The sequence below is a fragment of the Balaenoptera borealis genome (genome assembly GCF_965194805.1).
Source record: "Balaenoptera borealis genome assembly, chromosome: 7".
Taxonomy (NCBI): Eukaryota; Metazoa; Chordata; class Mammalia; order Artiodactyla; family Balaenopteridae; genus Balaenoptera; species Balaenoptera borealis.
The window spans coordinates 114,787,066-114,804,463 of NC_138864.1; positions in this window are offsets into that span (position 1 = coordinate 114,787,066).

The following is a 17,398-nucleotide window of genomic DNA, read 5'->3' on the forward strand; positions in this document are numbered from 1 at the left end:
CGTGTCCCCTGCATTGGCAGGTGGATTCTTAACCACTGCACCACCAGGTAAGCCCAGTATTGTAATCATTTTAACTGCCTTTATACACTCAACATATTCCACTTTTTTAAAAAGTATTTCAATTGTCTGATAAAAACAAGCTTTCCAAACACCCCTATAATTTATAAATCTAATATTGTAAATTTTTATGTATTTGGAATGACTCTTAAATCATATCAAATATACTAAGAAATTACTCAATCACACATTTTAAACTGTAATGCCAAAGCTGATATGCCAAATTACTCTCTAAAATGCCAAATAAGTTATTAAAACACTGCATACGCATATATAATTTCCAAACCTAAAACAAAAATATTCATTGTATTGGTTTGATTTACTTCATCCTCTCTGTATTTAATTCTAAATCTTCATGGGGTAAGTTGGTACACACCAAGGCGATAGATTTGATGTTATCTTAATGGCTGGCTGAGACTGTATATCAACCAGACATTTAATTGGAACATGAGATTCAGAGTTGCAAATCCTTGGGGCAAGTTTTCCCACATTCTAGACTGCCATTGTGAGTCTTTTTCTATAGCCTCTAAGTCAGTAGGGACTCTTAAATGTATGTCATTTGGATGGGTAATCTTATAGCCCTGGCCCCCAGCCTCATTTACTTACGTTACCTAATTACCAGGTCAGATTTGTCTATAGTTTTTACCAAGCTTGCTAAGTTAAACTTGTTTAGATTCATCTAACCTAGTCTAATATTTTTTTCTGCTCTGAATGATTTTCATATCCTTTCCATCTGGTAAGACAACACTTTTAGATATATAAGACATTGGAATGAATGATGTGAATTTCTTATGTCTATGCCTGATTTTGTTTTCACAAACCTAACGATTTCACAAATTCTAATGACATGAATTAAAAGTAACTAGGAGACTTCCCTGGCAGTCCAGTGGTTAAGACTCTGTGCTTCCACTACAGGGGGGCGTGGGTTCAATCCCTGGTCAGGGAACTAAGATCCCACATGCCATGCAGCGTGGCCAAAAAATTAAAAAAATAAAAATAAGTCCATGCTTGGTAATCAATTAGAGTTGTAGAAGGGGGAGGAAATTAGTTGAAGTTAAAGGGCAAACTTAGTTTCTGTTTGTTATTATTAACCTGAAAATGGTCAAGTTAAAGGACAAACCTGTAGTATAAACGCTTGCCGTCTCTGCTGTGATTCCTAAGAGGTCCTTCTGGGAAATTTCAAGAGGGGAGACAAACTATTATTGGCCTTTTCTGAGATCAATAATATGATATGAGAACAGAAAGGTAGGGTTTTTATTTCCCACGATATGATGAAACATGTGCCTAATAGTAGAAGAAGGATAAGAAAGCTGCCATCTTACTGAAAGAAAATGAATATCTTCCAAATATGGCAGTGAAAGTGGATCCTCAATGTGGTTTGCTGCAGTTAGGACCTGAACTTCTACTCTGTCTCCAAGATTAACCCTCTCCTTGGCAATCTCTCCTTAGTTAGAGCTGCCAACTTCATGCAGCCATGGCTCTAACACTCTGATCCATTTGGAACACATGGCCTTGCCCTTAATAGCCCACAACACTATAAAAAAGAGACGGAACATTTTATGCAAAACTAAAGGCCAAAGTATAACCAAATGGAATTTAAAAATGAAGTCAGTCACATATACCTAGTTTATACTTAGTTGCTGTGATTGCGGGACCCTGTACCACCTCCAGCCCAAGGACCTGACATCCCTGGATAATTGCACAGGAAATCCTACCCAGGCAGGGGAGGAAAATGTTGCCCCCAATGCATTCTATCTTATAAGCCACTTCAGGATAATTATCAGCTCTATAACACAATAACCCTGATACTAAATGCAGAAATACATATCTATAATACATGATGATGAGGGTGGAGGTTTGCAAATTTCCTGCCTTCAAAAACCTGGTTTATAGAGAGGGGGAAAAAAAAAAGGAGAGGTAGTCCCCTCAAAAAGTAGTTGAAACTGGGATATTTTTCCTGGAGAAAAAAAGTATCAGGACAAACAAGATCTCTCTCAGTATATTGCATTTATTATTTTAGTGGAAAGAGTACAGGCTTTAAAGCAGATGAATGAAGGCTACAATACACTTTTAGTCCCTACCAGTTATATCCTTAAATAAGGGAATTAAGCCATGCAAGCCTCAGTTTTCTCACTGATGAAATAAGATACACATCTCATAGGGTTTCTGTGAAAATTCTGTGAGATGACATAGCGTCTAGAGGAGTCTGACACATAGTAGGTATTCAACATGTGTTGGTCAGTTTTATGTGTCAACTTGAAGAGTGCTTGGGATGAGATTAACCTTTAAATCAGTAAACTTTGAGTAAGCAGCTTGCCCTCCATAATGTAGATGGGCCTCATACAGTCAGTTGAAGGCCTAATAGAATGAAAAGACTGGCCTCCCCAAGGACCAGGAAATTCTTCAGTAGATTGCCTTCAGACTGGAACTGCACCATCAGTTCTCCTGGGCGATCAGGCTGCCAGCCCACACTGCAGACTTGGACTTGTCAGCCTCCGTAATCACATGAGCCAATTCCTTCCTTCTCTATATATTCACATTACATTGATTCTGTTTCTCTGGAGAACCCTGACTAATATATAACAGTTATTAGTTTCCTCTTTTTCTTCAAATATTAAAAGAATTCTTTTGTGATGCACAACTTCATAGGAAGATTTTAAAAGATTAATGTGGTAGTGACACAGCAGACTTATAAACAGGTGCGTCCAATGGCAACCAATGCCTGAGAATTAACCACAATTACTCTGCCAAGTACAGCAAACTATCCCAGCTCCTTGGGCAAGAGAGTGACCACACACACAATCTTCCAGATGCATAGGTTGGCAGGGGGACAGGGACCACCACCTCTGCGAACTCTTCCCTGCGTCTTTCCACCTCGCACAGTCATCTTCCTGGACCCTGAGCTCGGTTCTGGGGATTAGTGAGATCTTAGCAATGACCGATGACCGTAGGCCAGGCTGCCCCAGCTGTTGCAGATAACCTGAAGATTGTTCCATAGCTAATTTTGTAGCATGGATTATAGCTCATGTCTGGATAAACCTGGCTTTCATGCTTCACCAATTCAGCTAATGAATAGCCTTGGTACATGTACAATGTAGCTTTCTGTAAATACTTTCCCCGAGATATCCTTGTTAAGTAACAGGCAGTGTAACATGAGCTGCATGTGCAGTTTTCTGACACAGCCTCTATAAATAACCTCTTCATAACCTCCATTGTTACCTCCTGGGCTGCACTGCAAAGCAATCCTCAGAGAAACAGAGATGGGAAAGACATCGTCCTTGCCTTCAGGAAGGCCCTGTTTAGTCAGTGGATGAGAAGAGAACTGAACAGCTAAAACTAGGTGGTATGTGTTATAATGGTGTTACCAAACCGAACTTGGGCCCGCTTGCCCATGCACAGTAAAGCCAATCTAGTGACACCGGGTTGTGGTGAAGGAAAGTGAAACGTTTATTTAAGGCACCAGACAAGGAGTCCAGGGCAGCTCATGCTCAAAAAGCCCAAACTCCCCAGTGGGTTTCAGGGAGGCATCTTTAAAAGCCAGGTGAAGGAGGGGAGTTGCAGAGTATGTGATCAGTTTGTGCACAATTCTCTGATTGGTTGATGGTGAGGTAACAGGTCAGTGTCACAGGGGTTAACATTATCAATCCTCAGGCTCCAGTAGGTCTGGGAGCTATGTTCTTGTGGTCAACAAGTAGTTAACTTCTTCCATTTGGTGGGGGTTTTCACATCTGTAAAACAACTCAGGAAATGTGCATCAGATACTATTATCGAGGTTCTTCAGAGAGGAGCTAAAGCAGAGGATATGGGGGAGGAGTCTGTCCTGGAAAGGCCGAATAGGGTCCTGCTCAGTTACAATAGAGGTATCATCAGAGAACTGTAAGGAAACAGAAGAGGTTATGATTAATTGCAAATAGGTAGGAGATGGTCAATATCAAGGAGTGCTCATGGACGTGATTAAATTTGAACAGGACTTGAAAGGTTGTCAGGGTTTTTATAGGAGAGGAGAGAAGAAAGCTTTCCAGGAAAATAGATTACATGAGCAAATGCACAAGCTCAATGAGAGGACAAAGACACTCAAGAGAACGTGCCTTAAACTCATAAACTTTATTTTATTTATTTATTTTTTGGCTGTCGGGTCTTAGTTGCAGCACGTGGGATCTTCCTTGCGGCACGAGAGATCTTTCATTGCAGTGCGCAGGCTGCTCTCTCGTTGTGGTGTGCTGGTTTTTCTCTTCTCTAGTTGTGACACATGGGCTCCAGAGTGTGGGCTCTATAGTTTGTGGCACATGGGCTCTCCAGTTGAGGTGCGTGGGCTCAGTAGTTGTGGCGTGTGGGCTTAGTTGCCCCATGGCATGTGGGATCTTAGTTCCCTGACCAGGGATCAAACCCACGTCCCCTGCATTGGAAGGCAGAGTCTTTACCACTGGACCACTGGGGAAGTCCCAACTCATAAACTTTAAATTCTGATTTACTTACAAACACCAAACCAGCAAACTGACATATCTGCGTCACTCACCTTCATCATTTCCCTCTTATTGGCTATAGAGATAATAAAAGATTAACTCCAAGAAAATTAAGCATCTCTAGATTCAGTAAGTGGGGCAATACTAGATCTAAATTTGTGGACAAACTTTTCACACTCAGGTCAGATTCTGAACTAGGTCTTTCTCCTGCATATCTTAAAGAGTCATACATTAAATGAGCCTAAAGTTTGAGAAAACATGAGGATGAACAAAAGGGGGATCTGTTACCCGAAGAGCAGGAGGGTTGCACATATTAAATATGCCTGGTGCCACTCCCTAAATTGTGAAAATTTATTCTTCCATGAAATCCAGAATTCTTGAAAGCAGTACTTCGGATCTTGGGTGGAGATTAGTCTGAAAAAGAAGACTGGGACGTGAAAGAAAGTCCTGGGAATCTTCCCAGGGAGTTAACTTTCTCCTGCAGAAAAATAAGGATCATCAAAGACTTTTAAACAGTAAAGTGGTCAGATCTGTGTTCCATAAAAATAACCTGTGGCAACAGAACAGAAGATGAAGCAGAGTAGATTGTAACCACGGGCAGCAAGAACAAGTTATTCTCCTTTTCTCTTTGAGTCTTTGCAACTTGATTTTTATTTTTTATTTTTTTAATTTTTTATTTTTATTTTATTTTTTTTATACAGCAGGTTTTTATTAGTTATCTATTTTATACATATTAGTGTATACATGTCAATCCCAATCTCCCAGTTCATCACACCACCACCCCCACCCCCCGCCGCTTTCCCCCCATGGTGTCCATATGTTTGTTCTCTACATCTGTGTCTCTAGTTCTGCCCTGCAAACCAGTTCGTCTGTACCATTTTTCTAGGCTCCACATATATGCGTTAATATACGATATTTGTTTTTCTCTTTCTGACTTACTTCACTCTGTATGACAGTCTCTAGATCCATCCTCGTCTCTACAAATGACCCAATTTCGTTCCTTTTTATGGCTGAGTAATATTCCATTGTATATATGTACCACAACTTCTTTATCCATTCGTCTGTCCATGAGCATTTAGGTTGCTTCCATGACCTGGCTATTGTAAATAGTGCTGCAGTGAACTGGGGGCATGTGTCTTTTGAATTATGGTTTTCTCTGGGTATATGCCCAGTAGTGGGATTGCTGGGTCATATGGCAATTCTATTTTTAATTTTTTAAGGAACCTCCATACTGTTCGCCATAGTGGCTGTATCAGTTTACATTCCCACAAGCAGTGCAAGAGGGTTCCCTTTTCTCCACACCCTCTACAGCATTTGTTGTTTGTAAATTTTCTGATGATGCCCATTCTAACTGATGTGAGGTAATAATCTCATTGTAGTTTTGATTTGCATTTCTCTAATAATTAGTGATGTTGAGCAGCTTTTCATGTGCTTCTTGGCCATCTGTATGTCTTCTTTGGAGAAATGTCTATTTAGGTTTTCTGCCCATTTTTGGATTGGGTTGTTTGTTTTTTTAATATTGAGCTGCATGAGCTGTTTATATATTTTGGAGATTAATCCTTTATCTGTTGATTTGTTTGCAAATATTTTCTCCCATTCTGAGGGTTGTCTTTTCATGTTGTTTATAGTTTCCTTTGCTTTGCAAAAGCTTTTAAGTTTCATTAGATCCCATTTGTTTATTTTATTTCCATTACTCTAGGAGGTGGATCTAAAAGGATCTTGCTGTGATTTATGTCAAAGAGTGTTCTTCCTATGTTTTCCTCTAAGAGTTTTATAGTATCCAGTCTTACATTTAGGTCTTTAATCCATTTTGAGTTTATTTTTGTGTATGGTGTTAGGGAGTGCTCTAATTTCATTCTTTTACATGTAGCTGTCCAGTTTTCTCAGCACCACTTATTGAAGAGACTGTCTTTTCTCCATTGTATATCCTTGCCTCCTTTGTCATAGATTAGTTGACCATAGGTGCATGGGTTTATCTCTGGGCTTTCTATCCTTTTCCATTGATCTATATTTCTGTTTTTGTGCCAGTACCATATTGTCTTGGTTACTGTAGCTTTGTAGTATAGTCTGACATCCAGGAGTCTGATTCCTCCAGCTCCGTTTTTTCCCCTCAAGACTGCTTTGGCTATTTGGGGTCTTTTGTGTATCCATACAAATTTTAAGACTTTTTGTTCTGCTTCTGTAAAAAATGCCATTGGTAATTTGATAGAGATTGCATTGAATCTGTAGATTGCTTTGGGTAGTATAGTCATTTTCACAATATTGATTCTTCCAATCCAAGAACATGGTATATTTCTCCATCTGTTGATATCATCTTTAATTTCTTTCATCAGTGTCTTATAGTTTTCTGCATACAGGTCTTTTGTCTCCCTAGGTAGGTTTATTCCTAGGTATTTTATTCTTTTTGTTGCAGTGGTAAATGGGAGTGTTTCCTTAATTTCTCTTTCAGATTTTTCATCATTAGTGTATAGGAATGCAAGAGATTTCTGTGCATTAATTTTGTATTCTACAACATTACCACATTCATTGATTAGCTCTACTAGTTTTCTGGTGGCATCTTTAGGATTCTCTATGCATAGTATCATGTCATCGGCAAACAGTGACAGCTTTACTTCTTCTTTTCCAATTTGTATTCTTTTTATTTCTTTTTCTTCTCTGATTGCTGTGGCTAGGACTTCTAAAACTATGTTGAATAATAGTGGCAAGAGTGGACATCATTGTCTTGTACCTGATCTTAGAGGAAATGCTTTCAGTTTTTCACCATTGAGAATGATGTTTGCTGTGGGTTTGTCGTATATGGCCTTTATTATGTAGAGGTAGGTTTCCTCTATGCCCACTTTCTGGAGAGTTTTTATCATAAATGGGTGTTGAATTTTGTCAAAAGCTTTTTCTACATCTAGTGAGATGATCATATGGTTTTTCTTCTTCAATTTGTTAATATGGTATATCACATTGATTGATTTGCATATATTGAAGAATCCTTGCATCCCTGGAATAAATCCCACTTGATCATGGTGTATGATCCTTTTAATGTGTTGTTGGATTCTGTTTGCTATTTTATTGAGGATTTTTGCATCTATGTTCATCAGTGATATTGGTCTGTAATTTTCTTTTTTTGTAGTATCTTTGTCTGGTTTTGGTTTCAGGGTGATGGTGGCCTCATAGAATGAGTTTGGGAGTGTTCCTTCCTCTGCAATTTTTTGGAAGAGTTTGAGAAGGATGGGTGTTAGCTCTTCTCTAAATGTTTGATAGAATTCACCAGTGAAGCCATCTGGTCCTGGACTTTTGTTTGTTGGAAGATTTTTAATCACAGTTTCAATTTCATTACTTGTGATTGGTCTGTTCATATTTTCTATTTCTTCCTGGTTCAGTCTTAGAAGGTTATACCTTTCTACGAATTTGTCCATTTCTTCCAGGTTGTCCATTTTATTGGCATAGAGTTGCTTGTAGTAGTCTCTTAGGATGCTTTGTATTTCTGCAGTGTCTGTTGTTACTTCTCCTTTTTCATTTCTAATTTTATTGATTTGAGTCCTCTCCCTCTTTTTCTGGATGAGTCTGGCTAATGGTTTATCAATATTGTTTATCTTCTGAAAGAACCAGCTTTTAGTTTTATTGATCTTTGCTATTGTTTTCTTTGTTTCGATTTCATTTATTTCTGCTCTGATCTTTATGATTTCCTTCCTTCTATTAGCTCTGGGTTTTGTTTGTTCTTCTTTCTCTAGTTCCTTTAGGTGTGTGGTTAGATTGTTTATTGGAGATTTTTCTTGTTTCTTGAGGTAGGCTTGTATTGCTATAAACTTCCCTCTTAGAACTGCTTTTGCTGCATCCCATAGGTTTTGGATTGTCGTGTTTTCGTTGTCATTTGTCTCTAGGTATTTTTTGATTTCCTCTTTGATTTCTTTAGTGATCTCATAGTTATTTAGTAACGTATGGTTTAGCCTCCATGTGCTAGTGTTTTTCCTTTTTTTTCCCGGTAATTGATTTCTAATCTCATAGCATTGTGGTCAGAAAAGATGCTTGATATGATTTCAATTTTCTTAAATTTACTGAGGCTTGATTTGTGACCCAAGATGTGATCTATCCTGGAGAATGTTCCATGTGCACTTGAGAAGAAAGTGTAATCTGCTTTTTTTTGGATGGAATATCCTGTAAATATCAATTAAATCTATCTGGTCTTTGTTTTCTAATGCATTTCCCTTGTGGTAATTTCCACGTATTTTGCCTTGGTGTTCCATTCTGAAAGATATTAAGGTTTAGTGCAATGAACACAGAAACAGGAATAAGGAGAATTGTGTTCTAGAACTGGCTCTGCTATCATTAGAATAGAACACAATCGAGTTGACGTGATTAAGAAGGTGAATGTCATCTATTGAAAACCTGTTACAATACACTTTTATTCTGGCAAGAGTATTCAGATATTAACAGATTCAATTTCACTTATACTGTACAACTTCATTCAACATAAAGTTCCCGCTTCTAAAATGAAAGAGTATAAAGAGATCTAAAAATGTTATGAGACAAACTTGTCAATCATTTTATCAGTGAGATAGAGTGTAGCAAGAATATGCATAGACTTATTACTATCATCTACCAGATGTCTAATAAACACTTCCAATATATCCGGTACTATGCTAGGTACTTTATATGCTAAATACTCTTTCAATCCTCAAAATATGATATATGTATGATTAGCTACACTTTATGGCTGTTGAAACTGAGATTCAGAGAGCTTACGTCACTTGCCCGAATTCACATAGTTAGGTAGTGGTGGAAGTGGTATTTGAATGACATATATCTGTCTCTTAGAGCACTTGCTCTTATCCACTATTACAGACTTTCTTGGTTTCATCCTAAATGTATAATTTAGAGACCAAATTTCATAACTTATCAAGAAGGATTAACATAATATTTTGAGATATTTCAACAATTTAATGAGGCCAGTAATTTGGAGGGAAATGAATAATTTCTCATCTTAAAATGACATAAGCAATTAGAGTGACAAGGTATTAATCAAGTATTTTTAAGTGGAGAGAGTTAAACTTCTCTGAAATGTTGCTATAATTAATTTTATTATGAAAAATATATGTGTGTTAAAGTGAATGAATCAACTGGATTTTATGAAAGAAACATTGTAAATAGGAAACACATTTAGCAAATTGATGGGCTATTGGTCTTAAGTGAAGCTGTGGATATTTTTTTCTATCAGTGAACATTGTACAAAAATATACCTGAAAGGCAGTGGTAGCTCATAGAACCACTTTCCAGAATTATAAGGGAGAAGGGCTCATGTGAAGCTATCTGCCTTAGGAATGGTGGTTCATATGCATTCCCTTTAGAAGAAACATCAACTTAAAGCAGGCAGATTTTGGTAGTCTCACTGAACATCTGAAGCTATCTCACCCCAGAGCGACAGTCTTTAGAGGAGGTGTATGCTTTGAAGATACACTAAGCTTCTCCTAAGCTCTTCTAAATCCTCAGTTTCCATAGGTGCTACTTCCTAAACTTATATATGCTGAGAAAGCACCCACAGGCAAGGTGATTCTACTTTCCTTTTCACCATCTTCCTTCTCCAACTTTACAAAAGAAAGGCATACCTGAATCTTACCCTGCAGTGTAAAAACCTATGAGACACCTAACAAAGGCACCATTTGTAATATTGTTATTGGTAAAGCCTCCTTAAATAAAAGCACGATGAACACATAATAGGGCATCATGTCTTTTCTGGTCTTATATCAGGAAAGGGAGGAGAATGGTGTTAGAAATGGGGTATGTTGGACAGCAGGCATATTGAATAATACCCTCTGGACTGGGAAGGAACTCTGAGAGTGAAAAACAAAGCAGGCAACTCCATGAAGTGCACTTATGGAGCTTATCTTGGGTAACTTACATACAGGCAGTATCAGGAGGATGATGATCCAGAAGCATTCTCAACTGCACTCCGCACCACTGAAAGCCACCAAAAGGGGTACAGGGGGATTTAAAGGGGCCAAAGCTAAAGATAGAATCTGACTACCAGGGGAGAAGCACGTCCACACATACAGGAACAGGGCTTTCTTCCTCCCCACAGGGCATCTCATGACCATTATGCCTCGCAGGTCATTAACCATCAGCATCAGCAAAAGGCATTCTAGTTTTCATATCAGATGAAGGCAAGGGTAAATGTTGATAGGGAGCTTATCAGGCTTGGGTCCATTCCTTGTGAGTAGGCTAAAGCTCAGTCATGCAGAAAGGGGAGAGGGTAGGACTGTGGGCCTGAGATGGAGCTGACAAAATGGAGTCAGGGTGATTCAGCCACACAGGGTATTTTGGTCCACTCCGAGATGCTCTTGAAGGAAACCAGAATGTCACCTGTCAACTGAAAGAAAAATGCACAACATAAGAACGGTGAGTTTAAGTCTTATCCAGGATCTTACTGAGAACTATAGCCTGGGAGACAGCTGCTCAGTTGCTCTGAGGAAGCTGTTCTGAAGAGGTAGGGGAGAAGCCAGTTTATATGTGATTCCTGGCTAGGGAATACCTGTAGTCAAGTATACATCTTGGTAAAGATACTGCTGGTTACAAAACATAGATATCTCAAGTTAATGATTTTAGTGCTTTTCTATGTATGGGAAGATGCAAGAATCTGGGTTCATTAAAAACTCTTCCTGAGATATACATCTAACTGTCTAAAGGACCTGCTTGTCCAAAGCAGAGCATCCTGTTATCGTTAGGGGAACCACTGACCGAAACTGCCCGCCCTGGCCAGGCACCATAGTAACCACTTACACAAGTTATCTTACAACAGGAGGTCCTAGTAAGGAATGCAGAACTAACAAGCTACCACCAACTGGAAGAATTCGGGAAAGGTCAAAAGGAGAGAGGAAATGCCGGTCCATATGTCCTACCAACCTCCCAGAATCCTTCTCATTGGAATCCATCTTGGCCCAGCAATGCGTGCACCACCAGGAAAGACCCTGAGTCAGAATGATTGGCCAGAGACAACCAGAAAACTAACCCCATTACCATAAAACCTGAGACTGCGAGCCACATGGCAGAGCAGTTCTCCTGGGTTCCCTTACCCTGCTGCTCTCCACCCAGGCCCCCCCTCCCAATAAAGTCTCTTGCTTTGTCAGCACGTGTCTCCTTGGACAATTCATTTCTGAGTGTTAGACAAGAGCCCACTCTCGGGCCCTGGAAGGGGTCCCCCTTTCTGCAACATTATCATCTTTATTTCCTCTGTCTAGAGCACAAAGTGTACTGTTGGTCAGAGACTGTAACAAGTTAATCCTCGAAGAATTGGGTGATGAGCAAAAACGCTCTTTGTTCTTTGTTTACACACCCTGAAATATGCCTCTTTGACGGAGGAATTATTTTAGCTAAAGGCATTTAAGAAGCAGCAAATGCAGGAAAAGCTCTCTACCTTCCCCCTATTTGTGTAAAAGGAGGACAAAAATTTACAAAGTTGTCCCTCCTCCCTCTCTACCAGGAAGGACAAGAGTTAATCACTAGAGACAACTTAGACCCTTATCAGTCTGGAGATGGCACCAGAGGAATCTACATAACAAACTTTACTAACTAGCCTTTAACTACCCTTAGTCTCCCACATATTTGCCTTCATAATCTTCCCTTAGAGACCCAAGGTCCTTTTTCTTTGTCTTGTCACTTTTCTAAGAATGTATTGTTCCTCTGCTAAGAAGCTATATAAACTCAACTTCTAACAAAATCTTTGAGTTACTGACCTCTGGGAACTCCCATGTGTTGCATGCATGATACACATGTTTATAAACTTCTGTTCATTTTTCTCTTGTTCATCTATCTTTGTCAGCCCAATGTATAGGGCCCCAGCGCTGGATGGCTAGAGGAAGAGATTTTTTTTCTCATCTCTGCTCTGAAATCAAGTATATTTTTTTAAAAAGATGCTAGGAATAGCTGTGATCTTTGTATAATGACCTTGTCTTTTCCTTCCTCCGACTATGATTTTATCAAAGAATGTGTCACTTCCCAGGGAGAGGATTTTGAGAACAAAGAGAATGCAATAAGAGATAGTGAAGGCAGTGGTGCATTATTTAATCCAGGCAACAACTGATGGCCTGACGCTGTGCACTATCTACCCATCTTTCTTATCTTAGAGTTACAATATTTAACATTTCTGAATTTTAAAACATAAAGGGAAATAAAAATATGCTACAAGTCGCATCTTTATATGTTCACTATTTTCAGTAATAAGAAAGAGCTTGGGACTTCCCTGGTGGCGCAGTGGTTAAGAATCCACCTGCCAATGCAGGGGACACAGGTTCGGGTCCTTGTCCGGGAAGATCCCACATGCCCCAGAGCAACAAAGCCCGTGCGCCACAACTACTGAGCCTGCGCTCTAGAGCCTGCGAGCCACAACTACTGAGTCTGCGTACCGCAACTACTGAAGCCCATGCTCCGCAACAAGAGAAGACACTGCAATGAGAAGTCCGCGCACCCCAACGAAGAGTAGCCCCTGCTCTCTGCAACTAGAGAAAGCCCGCGCGCGGCAACGAAGACCCAATGCAGCCAAAAAACATGAAAAGAAACAAACAAGAGCTTGGTGAGTATCCTTATGTGTGTTTCTGCTATCAATTTTGCATGATTTTGTGGGGGAGCAGAATCTGCCACCCCAAAATATGTCTCTTTGGCGTATTAATTATTTTAAGTTGTTATTTTCTAAGAAACGGCCAGACGTGAGAAAAACTCTAAAGCCAAGGAGTTACTCTTTTATAAGAAACATTTACATTTGTAAGAGTATCTCACTGTACCAGGAAGTGGAAGATAACCAAATCTCTAGAAATTCTTATCAGTGGAGAAGGCAAAACTTAAATCTGCACAACAGCCTTACCCTTGTTTGCTGTACTTTTCCTGGTCATCTCTCAAAAGTGACTCGTCCCCACCCTCAGCATCCTCTTTTGTCTTCAGCTGAGGATGCTGTTTAAGGGGAGGGCTTCGGCCATTTTGGTGACTTAGTCTTCCTGGGCCTCTCCAAGGTAGACATGTTATTAAACAGTTTTTTTAATTTTCTCCTGTTACTCTGTGTCATGTCAGTTTGATTCTTAGACCAGCCAAAAGAACCTAGAAGTATAGGGTAAATTTTCTTCTTCCCAGACAATTTCAAGGAGATAGAAGTAAAAAAGTTCATGTTTACTTCTGATAAATCAACATTATATCTTTCATAAAAGAAACATTTATGGGAGGTGTGTTATGTTTTTATTTATATTTTCTTAAGTATTTATTAAGACTTATTTATCTTTTGCCAAAATTCTGCCATACTTATTTTTTACTTTGGCACACAATTTCTCCTTGCTTTCTCTAATAAACTATTTCTTTGGTTCTTTATTCATTCCTGCCATGTTCTTATTGGATTTAAGGGAACTTAAGGGGAATAGGTTGTCTATTTTATGGTAAATAATGCACTTTACAGTGATGGGGTTAAAGACATGCTACCCCCAAATATGGCACCATGGCATATTGAGTATGTAAAGCTGAGGGGATATGAGAAAATAGCAGAAGCAGGAAGGTCACACTGACCTCCCTGTCCTAGCCCTTGTTTCCTGAAACAGGTCATAAATATCCCATGTGAAAGGCACCTTCCCTGTACCAGGAGGAAGGAAGACATTCTTATCACGAGAGACAGGGAATTTGAGGCCAAGAAGCAAACCTTGTTAAACTGTTATCTTCCTAGTTACTTCTTCACCATTGACTACCCTTAGTTCAAAGCTCTTTATCTTGTCAGTTCATCACAAATGTATTGCTTCTTTGTCTACAAGGTATAAAAGCTCCTACTCTGGTCACTCCTTTGGGTCTTCATTCTCTTGGGAAGTCTCCCATGAACATGTAAAAATTTCATAGAATTTGTATGCTATTCATATTAATCTGTCTTTGTCAGTTTGATTTTTAGACCCAGCTAGGGTCTCTAAGAGGGTAGAGGAAAATTTTTTTTCCTCCCCTACAGCAGCAATAATTAACACACTTTTCCACTGCTTACTAATGGTCCAATACTTTTCTTTTTGCTGTTAAGTGCCATGAAGTAGTTGAAAGTGTTCTCTTAAAAGCATACTTAAGTGTGGGGATAGGATATAACGTTCTCTAAGTACAATCTAGGATGCTCTGTTCTGAATTTCTATAAACTACCTTCATGAAGAAGATCACTACATACAATGGAGAATAAAAAGCTCTAGGATATATTAAGTGAAAAAAGGAAGGTCCGCAATAGTGCTGTATCATTTGACTTTTTTATTTTAAAAGGAGAGGAAATCAGGATATGCAAATGTATTTGCTAATATTTGTGAAAATAAACATAGCAAAGGTAAATCAGAAACTGATCTTAAAAATGTCTATCTGTGGTGGAGGGAGAAGGTGGAGAAGATAGCAATGGTGTGGTCAGTGGTCTCTAAACATGGTCACTGACAATTCCTCTTTTCCCTGTGAATATCGGCTGCTCCTCCCAGCAAGAGGTGGAGTCTATTTCTCCTGTCTTTAAATCTGGACTGGCCTTTGACCTGCTTTGATTAATGGAATGTGACAGAAGTGACACTGTACCAGTTCCAGGTCCAGCCCATAAGAGACTTGGCAAGAGTCTGCTTTCCTGGAATTCATTTGCCATGTTATAAAGAAGTCCAGACTGTCCTGAAGAGAGAGCCATGCAAGAAAACTTGTGAGATGAGACATCGTCTTAGGGAGAAAGGGAATACTTGGAGAAAAATTTGAAGTGCTCAAGCTTACATTTTTTTCCAAGGCCCCAGATATGTAAGAGAGGACTTCTTAAGTGTTCCAGCCCAAACCAGATGCTAGTTTAATGCTACCATACGAGTGACCCAAAGCCAAACCAAGTACAATAGAACTGTCAAAGAAACTCTCAAAATGGCAAGAAATAATAAATTGCTGCTGTCTTAAGTTTTGGGTGTTTAATTATGCAGCAAAAGATAGCTAATACATATGGAAACAAGACTTCTTTGACTGAGTCTTTTTTGTATTCTTTTGACTTTTGGAATGCTTTAAAAATCCAAAATCAGGGAATTCCCTGGTGGTCCAGTGGTTAGGGCTCCGCGCTTTCACTGCCGAGGGCCCAGGTTCAATCCCTAGTTGGGGAACAAAAGTCCCACAAGCTGTGCAGTTTGGAAAGAAAAAACAAATTCTAAAGCAAATTAAACCAGGAAGAAAAAAGCAATTCATAAAACCGAAAACAAATTAAAATAAATTATTCTAACTCACAATCAAATTGCTGATGTAACTCTGAAGAGAAAATAATTATTTTAACATATCTTTTTTTTTTTTTAATGTATTTTTTTTTTTGTTTATTTATCTTTGGCTGCATTGGGTCTTCGTTGCTGCGCACGGGCTTTCTCTAGTTGCAGCGAGCGGGGGCTACTCTTCGTTGCGGTGCGCGGGCTTCTCATTGTGGTGGCTTCTCTTGTTGCAGAGCACGGGTTCTAGGCCCGCAGGCTTCAGTAGTTGTGGCATGTGGGCTCAGTAGTTGTGGCTCGCGGGCTCTAGAGTGCAGGCTCAGCAGTTGTGGCTCATGGGCTTAGTTGGTCCACGGCATGTGGGATCTTCCCGGACCAGGGCTCGAACCCGTGTCCCCTGCATTGGCAGGTGGATTCTTAACCACTGTGCCACCAGGGAAGCCCTATTTTAACATATCTTAAAACTCAGTGCTTTGAATGTATATTCAGAGTGGGAAGATAAAAAGGATTGCAAAGAAATTTTAAATTTTACTTCGTAGTTTTATTGCCAGTAGTTGTATTTATTATTCTGAAACAGTTTTATGTATAAGATAAAGCAAATGTTAATTTTATTTGGAATGAAGATTTTCAGTTTAAGAGGTAAGAGATATATTCATTTGTTCATTTTAATTGGCATTCTTATACGTTTATGATTTTTAAAGATATTTTTCCTGATTTGGTCCAATGAAAAGGCAAAGAAGCAATAACACCCTTGTAGCATTGAGCATCCCTAGGACCCTAATTTTGGTATCTAAATACAAGTCCCCATTAAAGGGAACCAGTATTCCTTAGGGAAATGACTGATTCTAGGGAATGTTACTAACGGATGCCGAAAACATCTTGTTGATCTAAAAAGCAAAGAAGCCTTCAAGGACAGATGATGTCAAAAGGTTATAAAAACCAGATTAATAGGGCTACTTCTGGTCAAAACTGGGACAATTTTTGCCAGATTCTACTGGACTTAAATGTATTGAATGTGTGAAAATCTACTGAATTGATCAACATACTCAAAAGGAAGAAAACCAAAATGCAAATTTAAAAACAAAACTAAACTAAAAACACATTAAAACCTTATTTGTCACCATTGGAGGTAGCTATTGCATCATTTCCTTATTCTAAAAATTAGTAGATTAGTAATTAAAGGAAACATGGTAAGCATTTTTCTTCTGTTTTTTTTAGGATTATATTTTTCAGAATAAACAAAGAGTCCCAGAAAATGAAGCAATTGACTCATGGAGGAATCATCAATGATGTTCAATAGAATGAAAGGATAATCTCATAGTTCCAAAGCGTCACCCCACCAATTACTTGCTGGTTTCATGGAAAAACAGCTCACAATGAGGGACTGAGTAGTCATTACCTTAATCCATGATTAACATTGGCACTTTATAGTGTGACCGCCTAACATTATGGGCCTCTTGATATCATGCAGTATGAAGGGCCCAGCATCTCTTATGAACTATTCGCACCAAATATATTTCACCCAAAACTAATCAAATCTTTACAGCTTCCAGATCTAAATGGAGGTCAGAGTAACAACAATTTAAATGACATCATGAGGAAGCAATCAAATGATCGAAAAGATGGGGTGCTCTACAGGACAATAGTTTGAATCTATTCAACAAATAAATATCATGAAGGAAAAAAAAAGGCAGG